The sequence below is a fragment of the Psammomys obesus genome, unplaced genomic scaffold (assembly GCF_907164565.1).
Source record: "Psammomys obesus unplaced genomic scaffold, mPsaObe1.curated_primary_1811, whole genome shotgun sequence".
Lineage (NCBI taxonomy): Eukaryota > Metazoa > Chordata > Mammalia > Rodentia > Muridae > Psammomys > Psammomys obesus.
In genome coordinates this window covers 6,998,144-7,010,880 of record NW_026585644.1, presented here as the reverse complement: position 1 = coordinate 7,010,880, position 12,737 = coordinate 6,998,144, and the positions used below count along the sequence as shown (strand labels likewise).

The window sequence follows — 12,737 nt, the reverse complement described above, 5'->3', positions numbered from 1 at the left end:
CCTTCTGGGATATCTCACTCAGAATGATCTTTTCTAGATGCCACCATTTCCCTGCAAATTTCATGATTTACTCATTTTTGATTACTGAGTAGTATTTCATTGTGTAAAAATACTACAGTTTCTGTATCCATTCCTCCATATGAACATCTGGGTTGTTTCCAGGTTCTGGCTATTACAAATAAAGCTTCTACAAACATGGTTGAGCAAATATCCTTGTATACTTGAGGAAATTTTGGATATATGCCTAGGAGTGGTATAGCTGGGTCTTGAGAAAGCACTATTCCTAATTGTCGGAGATTGATTTCCAAAGTGGTTTTACCAGTGGTTTTATATTCCCACCAGCAATGGAGGAGGGTTCCCTTTTCGCCACAACCTCTGCAACATGTGTTATTTGAGGTTTTTTATTTTAGACATTTTGATGGGTGTAAGGTGAAATCTCAGGGTCTTTTTGATTTGCATTTCTCTGATGGCTAAGGATGTTGAGCCTCTCTTTAATTGTTTCTCTGCCATTCTATATTCCTCTACAGAGAATTCTGCGTTTAGCTCCACATCCCATTTTTTTAATTGGATTGCTTGATATATTATTTTTTAACTTCTTTAGTTCTTTATATATTCTGGTATCAGCCTTCTGTCAGATATAGAAGATTGTGGTGAAGATTCTTTCCCAGTCTGTAGGCTGTCGTTTTATTCTGAAAACAGTGTCTTTTGCTTTACAGTTCCATGAGGTCCTATTTATTGATTGTTGCTCTTAGCGCCTGTTGGTGTTCTGTTCAGGAAGTTGTCTCCTGTGCCAATGAGTTCTAGGCTCTTGCCCACATTTTCTTCTAACTGATTTAGAGTATCTGATTTTGTGTTGAAGTCTTTTATCCACTTGGCCTTTAGTTTTGTGAAGGGTGATAAATATGGATCTATTTTCATTTTTCTGCATGTAGACATCCAGTTCGACCAGCACCATTTGTTGAAGATGCTGTCTTTTTTCCATTGAATGGTTTTGGCTTCTTTGTCAAAAATCAAGTATTCAGAGGTGTGTGGGTTTATGTCAGGGTCTTCTATTTGGTTCCATTGATCCTCTTTTCTGTTTCTATGCCAATACCATGCAGTTTGTATTACTTTGCTCTGTAGTACAGCTTGAGGTCGGGGATGGAGATATCTCCCAATGATCTGTTGTTGTACAGGATTGTTTTGAAGATTCTGAGTTATTTCTCCATATGAAGCTGAGAATCTTTATTTCAAGGTCTGTAAGGAATTGTGTTGGTATTTTGATGGGAATTGCATTGAATCTGAAAATTGCTTTTGGCAGGCTGGCCATTTTCACTATGTTAATCCTACCAATCCATGAGCGAGGGAGATCTTTCCATCTTCTGAGATCTTCTTCAATTTCTTTCTTCATAGACTTAAAGTTTTTCTCAAACAGGTCTTTCACTTGCTTGGTTTGTGTCACCCCAAGGTACTTTATGTTTTTAGTGGCTATTGTGAATGGTGTTGTTTCCCTAATTTCTTTCTCGGCCCTTTTGTCTTTGGTATACAGAAGGGCTTCTGATTTTTTTGAGTTGACTTTGTATCCAGCCACTGATGGTGTTTATCAGCTGAGGGACTTCTTTGATTGAATTTTTGGGGTCGCTCATGTATACTATCATATCATCTGTGAATAGTGAAACTTTGACCTCTTCCTTTCTGATTTATATCCCTTGATCACCTTTAGTTTTCTTATTGTTTTAGCTAGGACTTCAAGTACTATGTTGAAGAGATATGGAGAGAGTGGGCAGCCTTGTCTTGTCTCTGATTTCAGTGGGATTTATTTAAGTTTCTCTCCATTTCGTTTGATGTTAGCTATAGCCTTGCTGTATATCCTTTACTATGTTTAGATATGTGCCTTGTATCCCTGATCTCTCCAAGACTTCAAACATGAATGGGTGTTGGACTTTGTCAAATGCTTTTTCAGCATCTAAGGAGATGATCATGTGGTTTTTCTCCTTCAGTTTGTTCATGTGGTGGATTACATTGATGGATTTCCATATGTTGAACCACCTTTGCATGCCTGGGATGAAGCCTACTTGGTCATGGTGGATGATATCTTTGATGTGTTCTTGGATTTGGTTTTCAAGTATTTTATTGAGTATTTTTGCATCAATGTTCATAAGAGAGATAGGTCTGAAGTTCTCTTTTTTGTTGGGTCTTTGTGAGGTTTAGGTATCAAGGTGACTGTGGCTTCATAGAATGAGTTTGGTAACGTTCCTTCCTGGAATAGTTTGGAAAGAATTGGAGTTAGCACTTCTTTGAAGGTCTGGTGGAATTCTGCACTGAATCCATCTGGCCCAGAGCTTTTTTTGGAAGGGAGGCTGTTGATGGCTGCTTCTATTTCCTTGGGGATATAGGACTATTCTATTTTTCTACCTGATCTTGACTTAATTTTGGTAGATGGAATCTATTAAAAAAAATGTCCATTTCTTTTAGATTTTTGAATTTTGTGGCATAGGCTTTTGTAGCACGACCTAATGATTGTTTGGATTTCCTCAGTGTCTGTAGTTATGTCCCCCTTTTGATTTCTGATTTTGCTGATTTGGAAAGTTTCTCTCTGCCTTTTAGTTAGTTTGGCTAAAGGTTTGTCTATCTTGTTGATTTTCTCAAAGAACCAGCCCTTGGTTTCATTGATTCTTTGAATACTTTTATTTTTTTCTACTTGAGTAATTTCAGCTCTGAGTTTGATTGTTTCCAGCCATCTGCTCCTTTTGGGTGCATTTGCTTCTTTTATTTCTAGGACTTTCAGTTCGGCCATTAAGTTGCTTGTAAGAGATGTCACAAATTTCTTCTTGAAGGCTGTTAGTGCTATTAATTTTCCTCTGAGCACTGCTTCTGAACTGACATTTTAAATTATTTCATCATCTAAATAATTCCCATGCCTCCCTTTTATAATAAACTAATGGGACCTAAATAATAACATCCATTTTCTCTGAAGTTTAGTTCCAATTTAATGTAAATGTTTCCAAACAAAATAATCTAAATAAAAAAAACAAAATGTCTAAGATTAAAAATGAGTGCAAATTTAAGCAAAATTAGTTTTATACTTATCTTATAGTTTTATAAGATAAGAATAGTTTTATACTTATTCCCCAAGGTAAAACATCTTATATTAGTCTGTCACAGACAGAAAAGCGCATGTTGAATTAGGAAATGGGTCACAGAAATATGCCACAAATTGCTGTTTGTCTGGAAAGGGGTGATGGAGGGACTGAGACAGTTGGGAAAAAAAAGTTGAAGACAATAAGTCAGCCTGGATTTGTGACCAGGACTTCCAGGTCCCTTTATCAGTATGTTGAATGTATTGGCATATTCAATATCTTGAAATCAAAGGCAGGTTTCAAATCTTTCTCTTCCTTAGATCATCCATGAGATTTCTCATCAGCAGTAATATAAGGTCTATAATTTGGCAGTTGCCAAGGCAACCACATATATTTAGAACAAATAATAAATGGGCCATATCTCTGAAAAGAAAATTGGTGTGTGAAATGAAGAGCAAAATTAACCTGAGAGTATTTCTCTCATATTATCTTGAAAGTTAAAGTGGTAGACTTGTTATGTGAAATAATTAAAGATAATAATTCAATTTTCTTGAATTTCTAACCATGCTATTTGTATTTTAAATGCAATTTTAAGCCCCATGTTACCTACATAAAAGAGCTGCAATTTGTAAAGTGCTATTATACTGAGTGTCACTTTATTTACAATATACTGCAATATTTTCTACAGTTTTAATCTCACAGTACATATGTTAATGCATTCATATTATTCTAAATAGCATGGGTATCATATATATTATATCTAATATTTAATATATAATTATATCAGAACTATCACTTACTTTTGTTGCTGTTGTTTTGAGACAGGTTCTCTCTTTGTAGCTCAGGCTGCTCTGGAACTTGTGTAGACCAAGCCAGCCTTGGATTCATAAAGACCAACTTGCTTTTGCTTCTTGAGTTCTAGAACTCACGACCTGAAGCACCAGTTCTGGCCATCTTTTTCTAACTTTATGGTAGGTAATGTAGGCGATACAGATTTACATTTAATGTATAAGTGCAGAACTGCTCAAAAGTAAAAGGAAATTCAGGTGTAGCACATAAACCTGCTGTCACAAAACTTGGGAGGATGAGTCAGGATTATTGCTAGGATTTCAAGGCCAACTTGAGATTTACAGCAAATTCAGGATGGCTAGGGATATACAGCTCTGTTCCAATAGAAACAAATAAATGGATATATATACAAACACTAAGCACATATATAACTTAGATAATAAAGAGAGAGAAGAACAAACCAGGATAAATTCTGAAAGGTAAATTTTGGGGGCAATGCTCCAGCAAAATAAGTGCTATATATTACAAATGCTACATATATAGATGCATATAAAACTATAAGGTATAAAATCAAGGACTGTAAAAGTAGTTCATATTAATACAGACAGTTATCTTAGCATATAAATAAATGATCACTCTAATGTCAAGGTTCCAGCAGAGTTATCACTAGCTAGAGTCTTGCTCTCTACTTTAAACATGGACATACTCTTGCTGTTCCTTGGTAGACAGAAACTACAAATGAGGTCCCTTGGGTTTCTTTAAGTACTGTTCTTGAAGATGTGCCTTTGTGTCAAACTATTCAGTTCTGCAGACATGCCCATTCAAGAATAATAAAAAAACAAAACAAAACAAAAAAACAGTCTGTAGGCTGTCATTTTGTTCTGTTGATAGTGTCCTTTGCTTTACAGAAGCTTTTCAGTTTCATGAGGTCCCATTTACTGATTGTTGATATTAGCACCTGTGATGTTGGTGTTCTGTTCAGAAAGTTGTCTCCTGTGCCAATAAGGTCAAGGCTCTTTCCCACTTTTTCTTCAAACAGATTTAGTGTGTCTGGTTCTATGTTGAGGTCTTTGATCCACTTGGACTTTAGTTTTGTGCAGGGTAATAAATACGGATCTATTTCCATTTTTCTCCATGCAGAGATCCAGTTAGATGAGCACCAATTGTTGAAGATGCTGTCATTTTTCCATTGTATGGTTGTGATTTCTTTGTTAAAAATCAAGTATCCATAGGTGTGTGGGTTTACTTCTGGATCTTTGATTCAATTCCCTTGATCCACCATTCTATTTCTATGCCAGTACCATGCAGTTTTTATTACTATTGCTCTGTAGAACAGCTTGAGATCAGGGATGGATATACCTCCAGACCATCTGTTGTTGTACAGGATCATTTTGGCAATTCTGGGTTTTTTATTTTTAGCTGTCTATCCCCTTCAAGTACTAGGTGAGTATGAAAAAGGAGTAGTTTTTGAATGAAGAAAATAGGCAACCCTGATCTCATATCAAAATTATCATCAACAGTGATACTGTGTTGGTAGCCACACATTTGGGAAATAGAACATTCTTTTAACCCTGAAGTCTTCAACCCCCAAGTCTTTGCCTCCAATCTAGTCATGGGGGATCACAGGAGCGGACCTAGTTTTATTCTGTTGCTGTGACAAACACCATGAGTAAAAGCAACTTGGAGGAGGAAAGGGTCACAGTCCATCACTGAGGGAAGAAGGACAAAAATTTAAGCAGAAAATTTATGCAGAAATTCTACCTAAAACTTCACCACCAGGCTCACACGCAGCTAGTTTTCTCTGAAGTCTAAAACTGTTTGCTTAGGGATGGTACCATCCACAGTGGTATGTGCCCTTTTCTATCAATTAGCCATCAAAACACTTGTCTGTGTACATACCCACAGATCATCCTAGTCTCAGCAATTTCTCAATGGAAGCTCTCCTCTGTGATAGCTCAGATGTCTCAAGTTGACAGTTGGGATAAGGAGATCACATGCCATACACAAACCGAGGGAAAGGTTAACAAATACATAGCCAGCCTTCATTAACAATATAAAGGTCACAACACAGAGTTATCTCAGAAATTATCACAAGGATTTAATGAATGCTGCATGATGTTTCCAGGAAAATCAAGAGCTGAAAACTCTTCACACACATACACAAATAGGGACATATCAGTGTAGAATATTGTTTAAATATAAAAAAAAACAACTGAGTAATAAGTGAACTATAGAGAAAATTAGGTGCTTCCTTTGAAATACCATTTTAAACACATATCTAGAAAAATATAATAATGCAAATAGCTATTAAAAAGAACAAATACACAAATAGATTCATTTGTATATTTGCTTCTACTGTAGATGATGGTACCTTTATACACATAAAATTGGAATGAGCCATGAGCAATAGACATTGGTTTTTAGTCTCCTTCAATTATCATAAAGATCAACGCATAAGCTATTTTTCATCCACCACTATTGTTTAAAAAATAAAACATATGTGACCATTCAAAATCGATCCATCAAACACTGACTATAATCTTGAAAATGTAACCATTTTGCTGAATTATCTCAGATATAATTTTTATGAAACCAGGAGTTTTAAGTTATTTATATAGTTTTATTTACTATACTAACCCTGGTTAGAAATCATGACATATACCTTATTTATATCTTAAATAAAATAAATTTTAATATCTCCTTCATATATGAAACCAGCATTGAACTGAAGATAACAATCTACCTTCAGATGACCAATTATTCTTTCAAAGAAACACTAAATTAGTGAACATAAGAACTATAGTTACAGATGTTGAGACTCACACCCAAACATGGGGTCATGCAGAGAGAATCTTGTGGAAAAGTGGGAGGAACAAGAAAAGAACATGGAGGTGACAGGAGCTCCACAAGAAGACCAACAGAGCTAACTAACCAGGGCCCAAAGGGGCTTGTTGTGACAAAAGCATCAACCAAGGGCCATGCATGAACTGGACCTAGGCCCCCTACAAAGAGGTAGCAGGTGGGCAGCTTAGGCCTCAGGTGGGTCCTCTAGTAAGGGTCCTTTACTAGAGAACTTGGACGTGGACTCACTTGCCAGATTTTTTATTACTTTCCCCTGGCGGGACTGCCTTTCCAGATCACAGAGGAAGAGGACAGGCTCGTCCTGATGCAAAACGATGAGCTGGGGTAGATGGGAACAGGAGCTCCCCTTTTCTGAAGAAAAGGGGAGGGTTTAGGGGGAAAGGGTGGGACAGGGAGGGGAGGCAGGTGGTTCTACAACCAAGATGTAAAGTGAATAAAAATAAATATGGATTAGCCATAATGAAAAAAAAAAAAAACCCAAAACAACAACAGAGAAATATAGTTACAGCCTGGCATGGTGGCACGCACTAGGCAGGTGGATTTCTGTGAGTTCGAGGCCAGCCTGGTCAACAAATTAAGTCCAGAACAGCCAGGGCTACACAGAGAAACCCTGTCTTGAAAAAACAAAATAATAATTAAAAAAAAACAAGAAAGAAAGAAAGACAGAAGGACAGAAAGAAAAAGAAATATAGTTACTGAAGTCTTTTAATGTATGTTAAAAATATGTTATATGTAATATTTGTAAAATTTCTGATAAAAGTAATATTCAATATCTTTGCAAATAGTAAAAGAAGCATACTCATTATATATATACATGTGTGCATTTGTGTGTATATATACATGTACACACACACACACACACACACACACACACAGATATATATAAATCTAAGTCTCTTGTCTAGGTCAGTTGCTTCTTTGACCTATCAATCAATGTTTTAAGTCTTAGTGGTAGTGATCATTAAAAACAGTTCTTAATATTTTCTCAGCTTTTGTACATGGTTAATTCAAGGTCACCCTGAATGACAGCTGAGAAATTCTTTGAGATATCTGAAGTACAATTCTCATGCATTATACTGGGTTTGTTGTACTGCATAAAACAATGCAGGCATCTTTTTAGTATGTCATACTTTCTAACCATGTACATAAGCAAGAACTGTTCTTTTCAATTGCCAGAGCTGTAGTTACATAAATGTGAACAAATAAAGACAAGAAGCTAACAATTTTGATGTACCATGTTCAAATTCACCAGACTACGATCTATTATGACTCATTACCACAGTTGGAAAGCTTTCTTGCACCCCCATGAAGTAAAGAGATAAAACTACACTCAGCACCTGTCTCAACTCAGAGACATCCTTCACCACCACCAACCAACATTCTCTGGCAGTCCCTGGCGTGCTGGCAAAGGTTGGCAGGAAGTCATAATAAAGCAAGCTTGTATTCCTAGGTGGTTTGTTTGGGTAGGAAGGACTCTGGCAAATAATAGCTATGGTTAGAAATTGGCATGAACTGTGAATGTTGCTGGATCAAGGGAGCCTTCATGGAGGAGGTAATTCTTCTTCTAACTTGAAAGAATATTAAAACTGGCTGAGGACAAGATTGTAAACAGAATATTACATAGAAGCAAAATATGCAGAAAAGCATAAAATTGTGGGGAAAATACAATAATTTTAGAGAGGAAATAGCAAATGATGTTAAATATGTTAAAAAAACATTTAGTTTCCTGTGGCATCTGAAAAAGTACGAGAGATTGCTGGCTTATAATGGAAAGGATTTCCTTGTTTTCCTTGAATCTTCCAGTGTAAAGTCAGCTAATCCAGGTGTAGTTTCTTCCCTGCAAACCCTGAACTCCATTTCTAGCTAAACTCCTGTTAGTTTGCTGGGAACCGCACTCCATATGGGTAGACACAGCCCCCTCTACCTTTTCTTTATCCAGATTTCCTGCATGCATGTCTGCTTTTGGTAACTGCTTTTGATCTTGTGAGAACATCAGTTCTATTGAATTGAGCCCACGATAATTAATTCCTTTTTACTTGATACTATCTGGAAAAATAATATTTTCAGAAAAGCTCAGGTGGTGAGGAACAAATGCCAGACCATTACATGTTCTTTTGGGGAGGATACCATTCAATCTATCAGAGTATGATTATGCTTAAAATGTGGTATGCATGAGAAGGTGTGAGGAATAAAACAAAATAGGACAGGACCAAAGATAGAGAAACAGAAAGGCAGGCCTAGGTTACATGAAGAATATTGAGCTTCTTGGCACTGTCCTGTTAAGTTATTTTTATAAAATTGTGTTTGTTTCTTAGTTTCCCTCTTAAACCATATATCACAGAAATAATTGAGACTTTTATATTTATTTTATAAGCTTCATGACATAAGAACTGAGCAGTAATAACTCTATTCTTAACTCTCTATGCTAATCTGGCTTCCTCCCAGCATGCATCCCAGAGATACTTGCAGTTTGTAGTTTCGCTGCTCCAGCTGCTTCTCATGATGTCTCTTGGACCTACTCTGTGGCTAAATTCCCCACTTCCCTGTCTAATTCCCAGTCTCCTGGTTGGCAGGAAGTCCATCCCAATTCTTTCCCCTGCTCAGTGATTGGCTGTAAGCTGCTTTATTGGCATATCTGGGAACAACTGGGGAGAAGTGTTTACATGACATTGAGACAGGATCATCTCAGAACAAGGATGGCAACTAGATATAGCACTGGGGTACAAAAAGCAGCATTTAAATTATACAAAAACCTTGTACCCATGCTGTCAAAATATTTCTTCCAGCATAAAATGTTATGTGATACAGAATCATGTTAAGTAGCTAAGGTTGGCCTTGGAACCTCTATCCATCTGCCTGCCACAATATTCTATTTGCTACGGCACAGGTTTGTGGCATCTCACTGGAGGAGTATGTTTTAAAGAAACTTATTAGTTCTCTGTACCTGTAATAGAGGATTTCCCTTTTTCTGTTATCATAAACACAAGGAAAATAGACACACTACTTGATTCATTGATTTCTAGTGTCTTCTGAAGAAAAAAAAAAAAACAAGCTTTTTCTGTAATATTATAAAACTTGAGACTTCTAGGAGAACAGATGTCTAAGAAGTAAACTACTTAGAATACTTAAAAGCACAATGGATCCTGAAGGTATTGTGTGTTCATTTGTTTGTTTTCTGTTAAAGTAGTTATATATGGGGCTGATGAGATTGATCAGTGGTTAATAGTGCCGATTGCTCTTCTAGAGGACTGGATTTTCATTCCTAGCAACCACATCCCAGCTTATTACCACCTGTAAAGCCAGTTCCAGAAGACCCAAGGCCCTTTTCTTTATTCATGGGTAATGTACATATGTTGTGAAAAGACATACATGAAGGAAAACTACCAAAACATACAAAACAAAATGGCAGTAATAAATGATAAAGTAATGACACACTTCAAGTTTAACTATCTGGCTTAGCAGTTTACTAGTAGCCAACTGTCCTCCAAGCCCTGGTTTTCTTCCCAGCTCTGCCTGGGCCTATAACCACAGGCAGTCTCTAGTTTTTCATTCTCATGAGTGGCAAACCTGCCAGCGTGTACCATTGTCGTCCATTTTGAAATCATCAGGGCATGAAAGAATGATTCCTCCATCCACACTCTGCACACCCGCCACCATGCATTGCATGCTGGGAGTCCTGAGACTGGCTCTGGTGTGTGTGTGGTCCCCTACTTCAGCCATGGCTGCCAGATATAGGAAAGCTCTCTACATGCTCAGTGAGCCATAAAATGAACACAAAATCTCTTCGGCTTCTGCTCTCTGTCCTGCTGAAACGCTCCTAGAAGTTCAGTTCCTTCAAGCTCTTACACTGAGACCCCATGAGCTTTAAAGACTGGAGAGAAATGTCAGCTTCTTGTCATGTACTTTCTCTTTCTATCCCCTTTCACTTCTTCAGTTAAGACGTGATGTCAGAGGTGAACATGGACTTTTACTCTACTTTTAAAGAAAACATTCATCTCTCTTTAGTTTAGTCTTTAAATTGACCACATTACTCCTCTCATTTTCTCCCTTGGACATATTTAAACGTGGATATCACACTTTACTTTCTGACCAGCTTCCTTAGAATGATATTACAATGTTTCCATCACTCATGTGGCCACTAAACTTTTTCATTTCTTCATCAATTCTACAATTTTTTTTCTATACCAAGTCATAGTCACATTGAAGACTCTGATAAATGGAAGTGATCCATTATTTCTTTAGGAAATGCATGGCCTCTCTGGAGCATACTCTGTTACACCTGTAGCCTGCTTCCTGGTCTTCCTAAGATCATCCAAGCCTACCACAGTCTAGCCCTTTATAGCACTACTTCTGACAGTGCAACAATGTCAAGATAAATATAATCCCCATATGCCACCTGTCTATTGCTTCAGGATGCCAGCACCGAAGCGCCATTCTGCTGCTGCCTTGTGGTAGGTTAAATGACACTCTGTCTCTACTGGACTGAGATTATGTTTTGTCTTATCCTCACTGTTTCTCTCACACTTAGAGTTCAAGAATGGCTCTGGTTTATATTAATTCTCTCATAGAATAAGTAACCTAATGTAAACAGTGTTATGTAAAGCTAAAGAGCTGTGGAATCGGAATGGCACTGATGTGAGTGTTAAGTAGAAACTAACTTATTCAGTAAGTAGGCACAATGCTGTCCCAGACACTAACAAAGTATAAGGAAAATTCTTTTTGTCAGTCAAATTTAAGTACATTTAAAGATTTATGATAGAAGACCCAGTTAAATTATTCATGAAGGATGTAGACAATTGGATAACCAGTTTGGAGATGGAAGAGAAGGAGATGAAGCACCACCATGCCACTGAGGCCTGGGATTTGTTTCTTTACCTTGCAAATGTAACTATAAATGCAAAAGCTTTGTAATAATTCAGAAATTAAGTTGTAACATACAGAAGAAATGTTATAAAATACAGCATTATAGAAATATGCATAACATAATATCAGAAATGTAAAACAAAAATGAGCTTCTTCTGATACCTATTTGGGTCTTTGGATTTTCTTTCGAAGAAATGATTGCGACCACTCAAAACTTCTCTCAAGAATAAGCTGTTGGGAGATCACAACAAACCACACGTGTTAGTCAATTCTAAGCAGTTCTGAGGTTTAAAAAGAAGTTTGTCTATCTTTGTGATTTTGATATGTTTCTTGTATGCAACAGATTGTTGGGTCTTGTTTATGCATCCATTCTGTTAGTCTGTATCTTTTTATTTGAGAATTGAGTCCATTGATGTTGAGAGAGATTAATGATCAGTGGCTGTTAGATCTTTGGATTTTGATTTTTGTTATAGTAGTGTTTGCGGACTGAGGAAGGGCCATAGGCGGAGAAGAGGGAGGGAAGGTGGGATTGGAAGGAAATGAGGGAGGGGGCTAGAGCTGGGATACAAAGTGAATTAATTGTAATTAATAAAAAATAGATAATTTTTAAAAGAGAGAGAAAAAGGAGAAGTTTGTTTTCCAAGGCATAGATATTTACATCTCTAGGGAAATCTGGACCCGAAAGACTTATTTCCACTGTCTTCACATTACCCTCTACCTTAATAACTTTGATAAAAATTTAAGATGTATTTTACCTTTAATCAATCATATAAACATTAAAATAGAAAACATATTCTACTCTACATAAACTCTTCCAGTATGTCACACATTTTCTTTTATTGTGATTGCATTTTATTATTGGAAACACCAGGCAATAACCGAGCCTTTGGGAGTGGTCAAGGTATAAAGACACATGCTTTTCAATTTTGCTTCAGTTAAGTACTTGCGCATTAAAAGCAATGAGTTTGCATACAGAAAACACATCTGATATTTCAGTAGTAAGGAACTAACTAACAGCATGTAATATTTTAATCAAAACACATTAACTGCCCAAAAGAAGAGTAATGTATGTAAATCTATCACTATGTGAAAAAATAATGTTGCCAAGTTAAAATGATTATATATTTATATTATGTCTGATGAAGAAGGAAGAAGGGCCATTAG

General features: G+C 36.7%; 1 protein-coding gene across 3 annotated transcripts in view; it reads left to right on the top strand.

Annotated features, from left to right (window-relative positions):
• Positions 1 to 12,737, top strand: part of Agmo (alkylglycerol monooxygenase) — a 323,619-nt gene that overhangs the window by 106,208 nt on the left and 204,674 nt on the right. The gene's annotated exons all lie outside the window — the stretch shown is intronic.